The 15,077-nt window shown below is 39.1% G+C and overlaps 1 pseudogene; it reads left to right on the forward strand.

The window, feature by feature from the left end:
• The first annotated feature begins 4,294 nt into the window (after nucleotides 1-4,294).
• Nucleotides 4,295-4,843, forward strand: LOC147440526 (uncharacterized; annotated as a pseudogene).
• Nucleotides 4,844-15,077: the final 10,234 nt, after the last annotated feature.

Here is a 15,077-nt window from a genome sequence, read left to right on the forward strand (position 1 = left end):
CTGGAAAATAGGAGTTACAATATTCTTGATTTATCAAAAGAATAACTGTTTTTACATTTAAAGCTCTCAAAAAATGTTATATGAGTTAGCTTGTTGTTAAGACTATGGAGTTTAGAGCTTATCACCATGCTTTAGAATCAATTAGGGGATGTCGAAAGGCTTTTTGATTTTCCACAAGAGATTGTGATGAGAGATACGTAGAGGTATCCACCACGAAAGCTTCGGGAGAGCGCGTACACCGTGAAATGAGAGAGAATATAGTAAGCAAGTAGAGAGACAATATCCTTCTCCTTCTTCTGCTTCTTTTTTTCGAGGGAGAAGAGCTTATGGAGATGGTGATGAAGAGCTTGCACCACTCCGTATAATAGATACGTATAGCCTTGTGATAGTAGACACAACAGACGGCATTGAAAACTGAGGTGTCTATGCCAATTTATAGACACAACAGACGGCACTAAAAACTGAGGTATCTACGCCAATTTATAGGTTTTCCAGTTGCCCGGAGTGTACCCCAAGCTACAGGTAGCACTAATTCTCAGCTAGGATTAGCTTCCTACTTTTGGGAAAATACTCCAGTCTTTTCTAAAAACATAGCACAGCTTTTGGTGGTCAACTCTCCCACTTACCATTCAATTTTTTCAATAAAACTGACCAATTGAATAGTATCTGGCCAACTAATGGGACCTTAGCTAGTCTATGCCACACCATAATGTCCTGACATAATTATGACTTTCCCGTACTGTCCCGGCGTATTTACGGTACCACTTTTTTTAGAAATAATTTCCGTAAAAATCTCGTTTGGTCCCGTTTTTGCTCCGGGTGATCATTTTTAAATCCGACGGAGACTAAAATTAATAATTTTTTGTTTAGGTCATCATAAAAAGCACATTTCTTTTCAAAAACGCCGAAAAGCATGAAAAGCTCAAAATAGCGTAAAAAGTAAAAAAATATATAAGTCTAAAATTGAACCATGGGTTCCCGTCGTCTACTGGGATAAGAAAGTGGACTCCGTTTTCACTAAAAAAGCACTCAAAAACATGAAAAGCTAAAAATAGTGTGAAAAGCACTTCAAAAGCATATTTTTACAAAATTGAACCATAGCTTCCTTGGAACACGTAGATCAAGAATTCGACCATGCTTTTTGCAAAAAAGCACCTAAAGCATTAAAAAAATGAAAAAGCTAAAAATAGCGGATTTTCCAAACCTAAACGAAACGTTCGTCCAACATACTGGAACATTGAAATGGCCTTGATTTTTTACTTTAGAACCTTCCAGTATTGTCAATCAAGCATTTTAAGTCAAAATTTGGCAAAATAGATACTGAAAGCTATTTTTCTTATTGTTAGAAGAGACCCAAAAATTGGGGATCTTACATCCTCCTACACTTGAAAAATTCGAGGTGTCCTCACCTCGACATGAAATTTGGATAATTTAGTCTCATTACCTCGTCACGTTTCCAAGTGGCATCTTCATGAGGATACGTTGACCATTTAACAAGGTGTTTGGTAATAGTCCGATTACGTAGAGGCTTAAATCTGCTTTGAAGTATTACTTTGGGATATACTTCAAAAGTTCCATCGGTAGAGGTAGACAATAGAGAATCATCAAGAATATGTTGCAGATCAGGTACATACTTCTTGAGTAAGCTGGTGTGAAAAACACCATGTACCTTTATGTGTGATGGTAACAAGAGTCTGTAAGCTTGATTATTAATCCTCTCCGTGGTTACAAAAGGTCCATAATATCTGACACTTAGCTTCTTACATCTACCCATTGATAAGGAACTACGTTTGGGTTTTACTCTCAAAAATACCATATCACCCTCTTCAAAAAGTCAGGCAGATGGTTTTGGATCAACATAACTCTTCTCTCTATCTTGAGCAGTCTTAATATCCTACTATATAAGATCAGTTTATAGTTGCATTTCATCCAACATTTCTTTGGATGCTTGAACTCGTTCGAGAGGGTCTATCCATTTGAGTGGAGTAAGACACTCTTGTCCGTACAATGCTTGAAAAGAGACGTTACAATAAGCTCTTAACATGTATTCATTGATTTGGTTTGTTCTATCTGTCTGCCCATCAGTCTGAGGATGATAAGCAGTGCTAAAGGCTAACTGGGTTCCTGAAAGCTTTCCAAAAATTAGAGGTAAACTTCGCATCATGGTCAGAAATTATTTGACGAGGTAAACCAAGATACATGAAAACACGTTTCATGAAGACTTGAGCTATATCCTTAGTTATAAATGTTATCTTTACTGGAAATAAATGAGTCATTTTTATAAGAATATCAAAAATTACAAAAATAGAGTCATATCCCAGAGATGCAAGAAGTCCTTGTAATAAAATCCATGGATATGCATTCCCATTTTATTTGTGGAGCATCAATAGGTTGAAGCTTACCAAGGTATCGGATTCATTTAGCTTTAATATGTTGACATGTTAAGCATCTTGTAGCATAGTTCAACACATGACACTTTAGTCCTGGCCAAAAGAAACTCTTATAGTAGAGTAAGTCTTAATGTATCATGGATGTCCTGCTATAGGTATATCATGAGCTTCCTGTAATATTTGAAGTTTGATTCCACCTTGATTTGAAATACAAAGACGGTTATTGAAGTAAAGGTCGTCACCTTCAACGTGGAAGCCTTTTATTGCCTCTCTTGCTTCTCTATGAGATTATTTAAGTTCATCAAGTAATGGATTTTTATGTAATATGGGTCCTCAGTCATACCTTCTTGAATAAGGTCAATTAAAGAAGTAGTAGATGTTGTGACAGTTGCTACAATACTCTTCCTACTCAAGGCATCAGCCACAAGATATTTCTTCCCAGGTTTATATTCAATCCCAAAATCATATTTGCATAACAACTCCATCCATCTTCATTGCCGCATATTAAGGTCAGGTTGGGTGTAGATCCACTTCAAGATTTTATGGTCGGTATGTAGTTCAAATCTCCTTCCAAGAAGATAATGTCTCCATATTTTAAGAGCATGCACAACGGCCAATAATTCCAAGTCATGTGTAGGATAATCAACTTCTGTATACGTAACTTACGAGATTCATAAGTTACCGATTTTCTTTCTTGAGACAGAATGCCACCAATTGCTTGTTCACTCGCATAAGTGAGCACAGTGAATGTCTTTGAGAAGTCTGGAAGTTGTAGTATTGGAGCATTCACCAAAGCTTCTTTGAGTTTCTCAAAACTAGCTTGAGCACGTTTATTCCAAGTAAACACTTTAGCCTTCTTAATCATATTAGTCAATGGAGATGCAATCTTAGCGTAGCCTTGAATAAATGTATGATACCATCCTGTTAAACCAAGAAAGTCACGTACTTCTCGTACTGATTTTGATGTAGGCCAAGCTATAACAACTTCGATCTTACTTTGGATCAATAGAAACACCATCCTTGGATACAATAAATCCCAAATATTCCAACTTGTCAGTGAAGAAGGTGCATTTACTACGTTTGGCATATAGTTGATTTTGACGTAGAAGTTCAAGTACTCGCCGCACATGTTGTTTGTGTTCTTCTTTGTTTCTTGAATAAACCACCATATTATCAAAGAAGACAATAACAAAATTATCAAGATGCTCTCAAAACACGTCGATCATAAGACGATTAAAAGTTACAGGAGAATTGGTAGGTCCAAAAGGCATAACTGTAATTTCATAATGTCCAAAACTAGTATCAAATCTTGTCTTTAGTATGTCCTCCTCCTTGATTCGGATTTGGTAATACCATGGCTTAAGATCAATTTTTGTGAAGATAGAAGCTCCATGTAATTGGTCAAGCAGTTCATCAATCCTTGGTATTGTATACTTATTCTTGACTGTTACCTTGTTCAATCCACAATGATCAATACAAAGATGTAGAGTACCATCCTTCTTCCGATTAAAGAGAATAGGAGTACTCCATGAAGAAACACTGGGTCAAATGAAGCCTTGTTCAAGGAGTTGATTTAATTGCTCCTTGATTCCATAGATTTAGGTACGGACATTTTGTGAGGTCTACCGACAACTGGTTGAGCTCCTGGAGTAAGCTCTATTGCATGATCAACATTATCCTTGGGTGGTAACTATGAAAGTTCTTCGGAAAATACATCATCAAATTATGTTATCCATTCGGGTTCAAATGAATCTATTTTGAATTAAAAGACAGAGTCATCAACATGCTGCATGACGAGTTTCCCGTGTCAAGTCGGGATGAGCGCTTCAATAAAAACCTGATGAAGGTTTGAATGTGCGAATACTGCAAGCACAAGCGTTCTGAAGTACAAAAAGAAATAAAGCATGGTTGGAATAGACCAGATTGGCTGGCCAAAGAAGATTGGAAGAATGCGAAGCGAGCAGCGTGCGAGAATCTCGCCAAGTGGAAGCAACAAAAGGAGGCAGCCAAAGCACGAGTAGAGGCAGGGAGCTCGCACCACTTGGGGAGCGGCGGGTGGGCATCATTTGAAGCCAATTTTGTAAGTGTTTTTGCATTGATCTTTATGTTTGGTAGTTATGTCTATTGTACTTTTAAACTCTAACATAATATGTTCTTTGTATGTTTTGAACAGTGGTCGATGAATGGACGTGACCCCACACCGTACGAGCGCGAGTACACAGGCAGAAAGGGCTCAAACGCCTTGATAGACATTCTCAGTTCTTGTGGTGGCATGGTTAGTATTTCACTTTACTCTTTTACATTTGTTGTATTTTAATGATAAGCTAAGACAATAGATTGTTTTGTAATTATATGTTCATACTTACAGAAAGTCTTCTTGTTTTTTTTTACAGAATCCGACAGATATGCCGCTTGGACATGATGAGACGTCTGATTGGACGACGTCAGTCTAGCCATAGCCAAATAGCATTAGTTTTATTTTGTCATAGCATGTATAATGAGATGACGTGTATACATCTTTTTGTAACTATTGAAAAACAATGTATTTTCCACATAATGACAATTGTGTTGTAACTATTACATTTGCAAAGCTTAACAATGAGTGATTTTGCCTATGTGTGTATAATTGTCATTGATTTACTTTCATCAATTCACTTTTGTCAGTTTTGTATCTTTATTTTGCAAACAATACTATGTATAATGGAGTTAATGGTTATATTGTCTTACGGGTGACTACTTTGGGTCTATACCTAGAACTTTCTTTCAAAGGTGAATATGGGCTTATCTTGGATTCATTTAGGTTTACTCTATTTTGAAAACATTCAATATGGTCGATAGGTGAATGCCCTGCCACCCAAAAAATTTCACTCTCGAGCGTCGCTATAAGCGTCTTTATATAAGCGTCTCTATATAAAGTTCTGCAACGTCACTATAAGCGTCGCTATAGAAGGACTGAACTCGTCACTGTAGGTGTTGCTATATAATGACTATAGCGACGGTCATAGTGACGTTCTCGTAGCGACGCTTTTAGCGACTATCTTAGCGACGTCGAGGATTAAAAAACCCCAATATATTTCCATCGCTAAAAGCGTCACAAGTGCACATAGCCTCTTGTAGTGACGTGTGGGCGCTCTGTTCCCTGCAAAGGTCGCCAACTGAGATTGTGAGTATAAGTGATTTATATATTAGAAAAAAATTACCAAAATACCCCTGTAATTTGTGGAAATTCTCTATCATCTTCTAATGAGGGGAACCAATCTTCCTATGAAGAGTTGCAAAAGAAATTATTTTTAGAGATGTTTGCGAGGTTAATTAGGGGTATTTTGGGAATTTTGGCAAAATTGAAGGGCATTTTGGGTGTTTTTGGCCAAATATGAGGGGTACGTTGTGAATTTTTGAAATTAGAGGGGTATTTTGGGAATTTCCACAAATTAGAGGGGTATTTTGGTAATTTTTCCTACATATTAAAGGCACCCCACCTGACACGTCCGGCCCAGTCGTGAAAACCCAACATCCCTGAGGAATGGTATTAGCCGCGGATTCAAATCCCGCCAGGGCCTTTTCTGGTTTTTGTCTGTTAAGGAAAAGAGAAGTGCGGGCATTGAGACTCGATGATCTCAAGGCAAACAAGTGCTGATTCATTCAGTGTGGCGATCGTGAGCTGGGCTTTGAGATAGAAAGGGAAGGAACGCCCAGTCATTAGTTATGGAGAACACTGTTCTCATTGGTCTCCCTCTCCCCGCCCCTCTCTATCTCTCTCACACACATTAAACCCATTCCCAAGAAAATCTTCTACTCTTTGGTTACAATGCTTGAAGACAATGCTGCCAGAGGGAGATCCAAGGCCTATCCTTGCCAAACAATGACTAATTATTAGCGAAGCTGTTTGCGGATGACTCCCTTCTGCTCCTCAAAGCTTGCCCTTGGGTAGTTAGAAAGGCTCTGGAAATTGTGCAAATGTTTGCAGTAGCCTCTCGATCAAAATACAATACTAAGAAGTCAAGATTGTTATCCTTGTTTAAAAACGACTCTTCAAATCTATGCTGGGCATGGAGATAACACACAAGCAAAGATCAATGGGTTTTGGATAGGATAAGGAACGAGATGAGAAGATGGGAGTATGTGATGCTTCCATTCTCGAGTAATATGAAAGCGATTAATTCATTTGTGAGACCTTACATAGCCTTCACTAGCCCGCTGCTCAAGCTAGCCAAGTACAATTGGAAGGATTCCTTGAAACATGTGAAAAGATTCTTAGGGAAAATAACACAAAGACACAACGCCGTGGCAATGGGCCCGTTGGGAATCGATCTCGAGACCGGTGGGGGATTTCCACTTGTCCCTTGCACAAGGTAGGACTATAGGGAGTCTCTCTCTCTCTCTCTCTCTCTCTCTCTCTCTCTCTCCAAGCCCAATGAGGAGGAGATCTGCACCCCTCAATCTGCTCATGTAGAGGGCTCCCCAGCTCGTACAAGGGTCTAATGTGTGCCGATGTGGATTTATCTGGTTGTTTTTTCCTCTTTTTTTTTGGGGAGGGGGCGGGGGGGGGGAGGATAGAGGGGAGGGGGTCAATATTGAAAGATGCTTGCGGCTAACAAGCACTAGATTGAACTTCCTTTTGGAAGGTTTTTAAAAAAATGGAATTGGAAGAAGGTGAATTGATGAGAATCTAAGAAGATTCTCACATAAGCTTGAGACGAGAGGGAAAATTTGGTTGTGGGCGTGTGTATACTGGAGCAACTTGAAAGCATGGGAAGTGTGTGCACACTAAGCACTCTGAGTGAGAGAGAGAGAGAGAGAGAGAGAGAGAGAGAGATTTTGGTGTGTTGGGCAATGCAATGGAAAAGTGCAACAACAATCGGGTGCCTCAATGATTGTGGCGTGAATCTTAGGAGGGGGGAGGGCAATGCCCCTGATTGCATCTTGATGGTTTAATGTGCCGGTGCTGTTGTTTCATGTGTTATTCTTCTTATAGCCGGTTGTGTTGACTTGTTCAACGGGTCCAAAGGCAGGGGCAGAGGCTGGAAAGTGTTGTTGTGCCCTCGCTAGGTCTGCATGAGCTGGTGTGCAAGAGTTCTTCTTCCACAGCTCCTCGACGCAGCTTGTAGAAATCGCCTTGGATTGTTGATGGTGGGGATCGACGTGTACTAGAAGGGCATTGGCTGTGCCAAACCTGCACCTTTTCATTTTTCTATGAGGAGTACTTGGTACTTGTTGCGTGGCATGGCTGGTGTTGAGTGGGGCCTCAGTGAGTGAGTGGCACTTGCAATCTCATTTGCAACCTTCAACGATTGTAGCATAAGTATTGTTGAGAACAGAGTGTTGTTGCTAACGTCCTTGTGAGAGAGTGAGAGAGAGAGAGAGAGAGAGAGAGAGAGAGAAGGAGGGGGGGGGGGACATGGCATGGTCCTTGAGGGGAAGGCAAAATCCTACAGCGAGGGAAAGGAAAACAAAGGAGCATCTATTGATGGTTGAGAGCGGATGATGGCATTAGCAGCTCACTCTTTTTTTTCAAATTAGTAGATTTTGAAGGAATATGAGGAGAAAATTAATGGGCTTTGATAGAATGGACCTAGTAGATACGATAATGTTTTCCATTATGAAGCGACGAGTGCATTTTTCCACCTTGATCAGAAAAACCTCGATCAATCTACTTTGGTCAAAAGCCAGAAAGGCTGAAAAGTTAAGTGTTTTGGTATAATGCCAAAAGTCACTTCTTGGTCATTAAATATTTATTAAAAAAATTAAGGTTGATACAAAAGTTATTGTGATGGGGCAGAGGAGCATGGGGTGATTCAAGTTTACTTTCTTTTGGGATCCCTTAGAATCAAAGCTCTTGTATTTCTTGTTGATATGATTTGATTACAACTTAGATAATCTAGTTTGTGACTCTCTCTTGAATTCTAACACAAGTACTTTGGCAAATATATATTTGAATTCAAGGCAGTGCTTACAAATAAATATTTTTTGTATCACCACTAGCTTGTGCGACCTCCCTACGATGATGGGTCTCGCTTACACTTATCAATGATACAACGATAAGGCCTCCGTCAGTGCTTAATCATGCCAACACTATCTACAAAAGCCTTACATTTAGAGAGGGAGAGGGAGAGGGAGACAGAGGGAGAGAGCTCTACAAGAGAGAATAAATTATTATCCATGCAAAAGAGCAAATTAGAGCTCTCTCTCTCTCTCTCTCTCTCTCTCTCTCTCTCTCTCTCTATATATATATATATATATATATATATATATATATATATATATATATATATATATGTGTGTGTGTGTGTGTGTGTGTGTGTGTGTATCCTCTCCCTCTCTTTTTATTTGATTAGTAGCCCATTTCAGTGTATTCCTACAGACAAACTCTCGGACCTCAAGCACTTTTTGTGCTTTATGAAGTTATACATGTTGACGAAGGCACTTCATAGCATGACGTTTTCTTTCAATAACCCCTGACTAACAATATCATCGTGATTTCTTTTGCCCATAACAAAATCTTATGTAATGCCACAGGCCTTCAAGGTGCAAGTGTATGTGATTGCATTTGGAGAGATTCCCTCTCTCTGTATCTGCTTAAAACAACCCAAACCTTGTGACCCTTGCCTTCAAGATGCAAGCATATGTGATTGCATTTGGAGTGAAAATCCTCGCTTCGAATCACCAAATATAGCCTAGAGCTTCTTGGCCCTACCTAACTTTAGCATATCCCACAATCAATGCATCCTGAGAGATGATCAGACACGAAGCTCCACAAACACTTTTTGTGCTTTATGGAGTGTATCACATTTGGCATACATGTCAAGTGACCAAGGCACTACCAAACGTATGTGATTGCTTCTGGAGAGACACCCTCGCTTCGCGTCTGCTCGGAGCTTCTTGGCTGGCCAAGTTCGGCAAATTTTGCAATCAATGCATTCCAAGAGACGACATTCCGGACATGAAGCTCCTTAATCACTTCTTGTGCTTTATGAAGTGCACCACATTTGGCATACATGTCGACCAAGGCAGTGCCAACATTAGGAAAAATATGAACCCTTTAGGGACCCTTTGGGATTAAGGTTAATTAGAGGCCAGCCAATAGGAAGAGGGTGGTGGACACACTCTATACCCTCAAAAAATTAGGGAGACAAGGTAGCCTTACACCTCTTAATGGCCTCTTACTTAGTGAGAAGGTAAGGGAGGTCGCTAGGGGAAAGGGAGGGTGGGGGGGGAGGGGGCGGGGACCACTTTGACATTTTTTCCCCCACTTTTTGGCCCGGATTTAAAAATACACAAAAAATTTTAAATTTGCAAAAAATTTCAAATTTCAAGTTTTCCCTCCTTAAAAGGTCCCCTAACCTATTTCATGGTCAAAAAAGTATTTTTGACCTCCAAAAGTAAAAAACGTGCACTAAAAAATTCCAAAAAATTACTTTTTTCTTAAAAAATTCAAAACATCATTTTCCACCCTCCAAAGTCTTTCCAAACCTATTATATAGCTAAAAAGTGATTTTCTCTCTCTACAAACCCTTTTCCAAGCTCTCCATGGCTGCAACAACCACATACACCCCCTATAGTCCAGCATTATCTCTCTACTAGCTTTCTTCCATCTCCATTGTAGCACCAAGCAAGCTTCTCCCCCATCTCTTCCCCTTGCCCACCACATAGTTCCACACCAAGCTAGCTCCTCTCCCTTCTCTCACCTCCATTACAACATGAAACAAGATTCTACTCCTTCTACTTTCATTCACTCGCACTACATGGAAACCTTTACTCCCGAAGGTGGAAAAAGCATCAACTCACATTACTTGCATACCACAAGAACAGGAGGTGTGAATAGTGCATGGGCATTGCAAGGATTCATCTCCAACATAAAGATAGAATGGTGAGAAAACTACCGTTGTAGCTTACATTCAGAGCTTAAGATCATCTCCATCTTTAAGTTTATAATGCTGGAGGGATTTACCCTCTTTATAGCTTTCAATGTTTAGGCTTCACACCCTATAACATTGGCTGGTGCTATTTTGTTGATGGCTTTGGTGCGCCATCTATAGTTTTGTAGCATGTGATTGAGTCTCACAATGTAAGTAAGTTGTGTTATCTATGGAGAGTCATCAAAGATTTTTCTTATAATTTATTCTTTGTATAGTTGTCATTAGATTATGAGAATGATATCATTTTGTCTTTTATAACTTTGTGCTCACATAATCTGTTATTTACTTACAGAGTCAACTTGTTTTGAGAGGACATGAGCAAGCAACCATGTACAGAGATGGAAATCACCCTATTTTTGTTCCATGAGGAACCTTTCACTACCGTGTTAAAAGATTTTGATAAGAATAGTAGGATTTTTGTAGAATCTTGAACCAATAGGTACTATCTAGGAGCTCTTAGAAAAGCAATCCCTATAGTACTACTATCTTCCCTAGTGTCATAGACACACAAATACTTGTGTATATGAATCTCTAGATGAGAAAGACAAATACTTGTAAGAGAAGCCTAACAGCAACAACATTGTCTCCGTTTGTAATTATTTTTATGAGGCTGGATTCCTCTATAAATGCAATATAAATATTTCTTTTTGTTAAATGGTGTCTCACTGAGTGAGAGTATTTAATTTAGATTACTGGAGTTTCATACAGACTTGAGAAATATTGTTGATTTTTATGGATATTCTGATTTGCCTGTAAGATGTTTGAAGTTTCAAGTCTTAATCATTCCACCATGAAGAAATTTATGCAATATTTTGATTTCAATTTAATCACTATTGGTTATTCTTATTAAGTGGATCATAACCTTTGTCAAGATGTCCTCATTTGGGAATGTTGAATATATATCAATAGCGACATTTCAAAAGTTGAGAAAGCTAAATTCTTGCTTTCCAAAATGTTATTGTTTCCATACTATGCCTATGCCAAGCTTGACTTAGAGAAATGACAACTTGAGATGGAGGTGTAGATATATAGGGGTGACTTATTACTGATTCTTGTGTTGACAAGTTTTTGGTATCAAACCTTCTTAAATATCCCTATTCATTCGCTATTGGTAGCTATTTATTTGGTATTGCTAAAGATCATACCAATAGCTATCACCTTGTGAACTTAATTGTTGAATTGCGGATTTGATTTTTACTATGTAGCTCATTTGGATAGAGAAAGTGTAAACATAAATTATAGATACATGCATTGTTAACATAGAAGATATGTATCACTCGAACCTATATAACTGATAATCAAGAAACCTTTGGTTGGATACTATAACAATAGTGGTCACATGTGGTTTCAAATACCAAAGAAATGGCTTAACCAAAACATTCCCAAGAACACGAGGTGAACACAAAGAAGTAAAAATTGGCTCCTTGTTTAGTTGATGTCTAGTGCTAAATGTTCTGAGTGCACAAAATTTGTGAGTCCTTTGACCTTGGGAGTTCACTAAAGTATATGTAACATAGCACATGTGTTCAGCAAAAGGGAATTTATATTCTTGTAAAGCTACAGAAACATGTGTAGGTAAGGCCTATCAGGGCTACTTTCAATCCATTGTGGTGAACGCACATGATATAGGAAAATTTTACATAGTGAATACTCCAGACATCAAACACTACAACTCTATCTCATGGCCATACATGAAAACAAAGCCCTTATTTGTAATTTTGAAGCCCCAGGGACCCTTAACAAGAGGGACCACAACGGCGCGTAGAATGGCTATCCAGGGACAAATAGGGACCAAGATATTTCCAAGAACAGGGGATGGACACAAGGAAGTAAAAAATGGTTGATAAGCATGATACAAGGTTTAGGTATCTGCCATTGGGGGGGGGGGTTGCTATGAACACATTAAACTGCCCAGCTCTATCTCATGGCCATGCATTAAAAAAATATTGTACTTGTCATTTTAGGGTCCCAGGGACCCTCAACAAGAGGGGCCACAAGGGCGCGCAAACTAGCCATCCAAAAAAAATTACTTGTCATTTTAGGGCCCCAGGGACCCTCAACAAGAGGGGCCACAAGGGCGCGCAAACTGGCCATACAAAAATTTTGTATGGCCAGTTTGCGCGCCCTTGTGGCCCCTCTTGTTGAGGGTCAACGTCCCTGGGGCCCTAAAATGACAAGTACAAGCTTTTTGTTAATGCATGGCATGATACAAGAATTGGCTATTTTCCATTTGGGAGGGGGGGGGGGGGGGGGAGTTTGCTATGAATACATTAAATTGCCCAATTCTATCTCATGTCTATGCATTAAAAAAAACCTATACTTGTCATTTTAGGGCCCCAGGGATCCACAACATGAGGGGCCACAAGGGCGCGCAAATTGGCCAATTTGCGCGCCCTTGTGGCCCCTCATGTTGTGGGTCCCTGGGGCCCTAAAATGACAAGTACAATTTTTTTTTTGATGCATGGCCATAATTCAAGTGGTCAGTTTTTTTTTTTTGTAAGTGTTGAACTTGTAGGCTGTTTTCAAGAGCTTCTAGTGTTCAATTGACTCGGAATCTGTCTGGGCTTGTCTCACATAAATTTTTTCGTCTCGTCGTGCTCTTCAACCATCGTGTGATGCAAAAAAATAATATCCTGCTCGGATTCTTCAAAAATCAACGTGCAAGTTGGCAATTTTTTAAAAAATGATGTAAAACAGACATTTCTTACTTTTTCCTTAATCTACGGGCTCGAATGAGCATTAAAACCATGGAATCTGAAAATACTCAAAGAACCAAATTTTTTTATTGTGTTAAGGATTGTATTTCCTACATACAAAACTTTCTCAAAATCTCACCGTAACACCTTCAAAAGTGGCTTCCAAGGAGTGCCCTCGATCAAAAATTGAAACTGAAGGAAAACAATCAGAATGAACTCCTAGACTGTGTACAAACTTTAAAATAACCCAAATTTTCTTTTAAAAAAAGTTATTGTTAAAAATTTGAAAATAGACCACCCTTGGACTTCCCACAATGATAGAAATCAAAGGGTTCAAGGAGAGGTCTGGTGTCACAAGGCCATGGTAGGAATCTAATCGAGGTTTATTCCGTCAAGATCTCTTATACTTTATTATGTCTTCTCATGTACAATCTTACCAAACAAAAACAAACGTACATATTAAATGACTATAAATCTTATTTAACTTATCAAACAATCTAAAATATTGTATACCTAGAGTGCTCTCACACATCAACAAACAAAAAAGTCCAAATTTCTTCTCATTAACTTTGATAAACATACATCTGTGAACAACTTCCAAGGAGTAGTGCGGTCATAGTTCTTACATCCATTCCATGACATGGTATGCTCATGGGGTGACCTATCACATAAAAATATCTTTGGTAGGAGTGCCCTCATGTTAGGAAAGGGTGTGTTGCTGCTGATGAAAAGTTTTTGCATTGTCCTACTAGGGATCTCTCCATGTTAGCATAATGATTTTTGGTGTAGTGGGAGCCACATTGCTGCTGAGGAGAGCTTTGTGCCACCGTAAAAGCTTCATGTTATGCCAGTTCCTTGAGTCATTCTTGCAAACAACACCACTCAACTAGCATAGCAAGAGGTAACCTTGTAACAAAAACATGTATGAATTTAACATTTGCAAGCTATGTAATAAAGACACTTGTTAAGTATATGTTGTACAAATTTGCAAGTATTTTTATCTAACTGGGAATAAACAATCCTAAATATACATTAGGATGAGATTACCACCCCTAATAAGCATGGATTTGAAGCACCTACCTGCAAAATGTAACAAAGAAGACTGTTTTAGAGGAAAAGTGGTGACACTTGGCCTCTCTAACATGTAGCCTTTCACTATTTGTGCATAAAAACAACCTTGGTGCCAAGCACTACAAAACAAGTAGAGGCAACACCTTAGACTTGAAAGTTTATGATAAGAAGAACACAATCAAAAGTAAGAAGTATATTGTTACCTTGCATAAAAGGGTGTTTTATTCAAATATGTGATGGTATTGGCAAGATATTGAAGAACCATCAACATTCATCTCACCGATGGTACGACATTCCTGGGATGACCTCTGCTCACCCTCACGTGCGGCTTTTGGTGCAAACGTTGCGAGCAAGCAAATATGTATGCATACGATTGATGTCCTTGAGCACCATGGTAAGCTGTTGCATGAGGAAGCAAAGGATGAAAAGAGAGAGGGGGGAGGGAGAGAGAGGAACATGGGAAGAGACAAGGGGGTAGTGGGAGAGAGAGAGAGAGAGAGAGTGGAGAAGGAGGAGAGAAGGGGGCAGGAAGGGAGAGGGAGGAACATAGGAGGAGAGAAGGGGACAGTGGGGAAGAGCGAGAGAGAGGGGAGGGGGAGGAGAGAAGGGGGCAGGGAGGGAGAGAAGAGGGAGAAAGGAGGGAGGAGGAAGAGAGAAGAAAGGTTTTTTGTTTTGGGGGAGTTTTTTTTTGAAAAATTGGACTTTTATTGCTTGTAAGTTTAAAAAAAGGTCAAAAAATACTTTTTTGATATGGATATATGTTGGGGGGGAGTTTTAAGTAAAAAATAAGTAAAAATATATATATATATTTTTTTTAAGTCAAATTTTGGCTCTTAGTGATCCACGTTTTTGATGATGTGGCTACACCTCTTTACTCCCTTCACTTTCAAAAAGCTAGAGAGAGAAGGTGACCTCTTAGGTCCACATCCTACATGTGTCTAAAAAAAAGGCTATAAAAGCCTACTCAAAACTAGCTTCTTGAATGCCCTTGTCCCCTTAACCCT

Source organism: Adiantum capillus-veneris, chromosome 15 (assembly GCF_014529385.1).
Source record: "Adiantum capillus-veneris isolate H3 chromosome 15, ASM1452938v2, whole genome shotgun sequence".
Classification (NCBI taxonomy): Eukaryota; Viridiplantae; Streptophyta; class Polypodiopsida; order Polypodiales; family Pteridaceae; genus Adiantum; species Adiantum capillus-veneris.